This window comes from Mandrillus leucophaeus, unplaced genomic scaffold, assembly GCF_000951045.1.
Source record: "Mandrillus leucophaeus isolate KB7577 unplaced genomic scaffold, Mleu.le_1.0 Scaffold17, whole genome shotgun sequence".
Classification (NCBI taxonomy): Eukaryota; Metazoa; Chordata; class Mammalia; order Primates; family Cercopithecidae; genus Mandrillus; species Mandrillus leucophaeus.
This window is the reverse complement of record NW_012101698.1, coordinates 5,466,548-5,469,754: the sequence shown is the minus strand read 5'-3', so window position 1 is coordinate 5,469,754 and position 3,207 is coordinate 5,466,548. Positions and strand designations below refer to the sequence as shown.

The following is a 3,207-nucleotide window of genomic DNA, read 5'->3' as shown; positions in this document are numbered from 1 at the left end:
GCCAAAGTTAAGAACGTGTGTACCTGGGAGACAGGTCTGTACCTTTCTCCAAGGATGATTTTGAGGGCTTCAATATGAGAAAGGTCAGATATTGGGGAAAGAGGAAATTTTTTTTTTTTTTTGAGGTGGAGCCTTGCTGTGTTGCTCAGGCTGGAGTGCAGTGGTACGATCTCAGCTCACTACAATCTCTGTCTCCCAGGTTCAAGCAATTCTCCTGCCTCAGCCTCCCAAGCAGCTGGGACTACAGGCACGTGACACCACGCTCAGCTAATTTTTGTATTTTTAGTAGACAGGGTTTCACCATATTGGCCAGGCTGGTCTCGAACTCCTGACCTTGTGATCCACCTGCCCTGGCCTCCCAAAGGGCTGGGACTACAGGTGTGAGCCACCACGCCTGGCCTGAAAGACGAAATTTTTTAAAGGCATGGGTAGGAAAGAGGCAAATGCATTCTTCTGAGCCTTTGATCAGCCTTTCACATGTGAGAGGGGGATAGAGGACTAGTCACTTATGCTTTCATCTAGCTTAGTGAATTTGTATCTTTACATAAGAAAAAATAAACATAGGGCAGAGGAAGCAATGAGATATGCATTTGTCTCACGTGAGCAGAGAAATGACTTTGAGTTCTGTCAAAGTCCAGCACCTGTGAAGATAAGTCATCGATTTACATTGTCAGAGTGAAATTCCACAGAACTGTTTGAGGGTACAGATTTTAGGGCACACAAGGAATTTCCTAGTGGGCAAATTGTGAGAGCCAGGCCATATCTAGCTTTTTTATCTTTGTAGTTATCTTGTTTAGGAATAAAATGGGAGGTAGGTTTGCCTGATGCAGTTCCCAGTTTGACTTTTCCCTTTGGCTTAGTGACTTTGGGGTCCTGAGATTTATTTTCCTTTCACATAGTAACCTAGAGAGAGACACTCAAGAGTATTTCCAGTTTTCATCTATGACAGTCAATGCTACCATTCACAACTTTCCCGAAAGCTCCGCAGATCCTCTCCCCACTACGGAGTTGGAAAGTTTCTTCGCAAAGGACCCACGAGATGAAATCAGCGCAAACTCTTCTAACTGCAAATCCAATGGCAGCTGCTTCCGCTTGGGCAAATTGTGATTTTTTATTTTCCCTTCATCAGTGGATTTCTCTCCCGAGGAAAGCGACAGCTCCTGGTGCCGTCCAGAAGGGATTAAAAAAACAACAACAAATAAACAAACCCAAACCAGAAAACAAACAAAAAAGCAACACGTTAACCCGGATCCCTAAGTCCCAGAAAAAGGGCCTGTGTCTTTAAGGCGCATCGGTCCTCTGGGAGTTGTAGTTTCGTGGGTCCTGGAGCGGCCCTCTTCCCACCTCCCTTCTGGATCGCAGCCCCGCTGCACTTCAGGAAAGCGCTGCCCCGGCCACCCACGCTGGCCCGTCCGGTGGCTCCGAGAGTGTCTTATGCCGGGCGGGGGCCCGGCCAGGCGGGGCGCGGAGGTGAAACTACATTTCCCAGCGTGCGCCGCGAGAGTCGCGCAGCCCCGCGTTAAAGAGCCCCCTCCGCCGAGCGCCGGGCGGCGGCAGGTACGTCAGTCCGCGAGGGTCCCCGCAGGGCCTGTGCTCCCCAGCAGCTTCCCGGTGCACCCTTACTGACTGGGAGCACCGAGTCGAGCCGCGGGCCACCCGGGTCCTGACAGGGAAGAGTCCCCGGGAGCTTCGCGGTGTCCCCGGGAGCCCACAGGGGTTTCTGCGCTCCCGCGTCCCCTTGGCCTGGGTCTTCCAAGGAGCCCCGGGACCCGGCTGGTGCGGCGGGAGCTGCGGGCGGCTGGGACCGGGAGGGATGCGGACCTCAGAGGATCCTCACCCTGAGGCAGGTGGGACTCTGGATGCCGGCGCTGCTCTGATTTTACTTTGAGGCCGCTTCTCCTGTCTCAGTTTACCCGGCCAGGGCTCAGTATTATGCACGAATCTCAATGATACGCTGTTGGGTAATTTACAACACGATTTTACTCCCATTTAACTTCTTTCGGTCTGTTATTTCAGAAGGCAGCAAATCAGAGTCCTCCGTGAGCATTTTTTTCCTCTTTAAAGTTATAAAATGTGCAGTCCCTGACCCACCTGTCTTCAAAAGGTTCATATGAAGAGTTCTTAGTACTTTATTCTATCTCTGGCTCCCCAGCCCTATGCCAGTCTTGGACAACGTGGGGGTGAGGACACTAAAAATATTTCAACTTGATCTCAGCAGATGAGGCTCTACTGAAAGTGGGTAGAGGCCGGGCGCCAAGGCTCATACCTGTAATCCCAGCTACTTGGGAGGCTGAGGCAGGAGAATCTCTTGACCTCAGTAGGTGGAGGTTGCAGTGAGCCGAGATCACGCCACTGCACTCCAACCTGGGCGACAGAGCGAGACTATGTCTCAAACAAACAAACAAACAAACAAAAAACAAACCTTAGGGCCTTAGGGCACACTTTCTCAGTACCTCTTGAGACTGTGTAACTCCAGCGAACTATTAATTAAAAACAAAACAAAACAAAACAAAAAACCGGGTGAGGTGGCTCACGCCTGTAATCCCAGCACTTTGGGAGGCCGAAGCTGGTAGATCACCTGTGGTCAGGAGTTTGAGACCATCCTGGCCAACATGGTAAAACCCCGTCTCTACTAATAATTCAAAAATTAGCTGGGCGTGTTGGTGCACGTCTGTAATCCCAGCTACTTGGGAGGCTGAGGCAGGAGAATCGCTTGAACCTAGGAGGTGGAGATTGCAGTGAGCCCAGATCACGCCATTGCACTCCAGCCTGGCGACAGAGTGAGAGTCTCTGAAAAAAACCCAAAAAAACAAAAAACGAAAAACAAGCTAGGCATGGTGGCTCACACCTATAATCCCGACCTTTGGAAGGTCAAGGCGGGAGGATTACTTGAGTCCGGGAGTTGTAGGTCAGCCTGGGCAACAAAGCAAGACCCTATCTCAACAAAAAATAAAAACTAGCAGGACTCATGCATAGTCCCAGCTACTTGGGAGGCTGGGATTGGAGGATCGCTGGAGCCTAGGAGCTTGAGGCTGCAGTGAGCTGTGATCACACCGCTGCATTCCACCCTCTGGTGACAGAGCTGGACCCTGTTTCTCCAAAACAAAACAAAACAGAAACCTAGCCTGCCTGTACTATTAAAGGAATGGCAAAAGGCAAAATTACTTTTGCGCCAACCTAATGGCTATGTTTCTGCTTTTTTTTTTT

General features: G+C 50.5%; 1 protein-coding gene across 1 annotated transcript in view; it reads left to right on the top strand.

Annotated features, from left to right (window-relative positions):
- The first annotated feature begins 1,352 nt into the window (after nucleotides 1–1,352).
- The window catches only part of LOC105537218 (L-fucose kinase-like), a 9,328-nt gene continuing 7,473 nt past the window's right edge, over nucleotides 1,353–3,207 (top strand). Inside the window, exon 1 of the mRNA XM_011976773.1 lies at nucleotides 1,353–1,557. The gene's annotated coding sequence lies outside the window, so the exon portion shown is untranslated. The remainder of the gene's footprint in view (nucleotides 1,558–3,207) is intronic.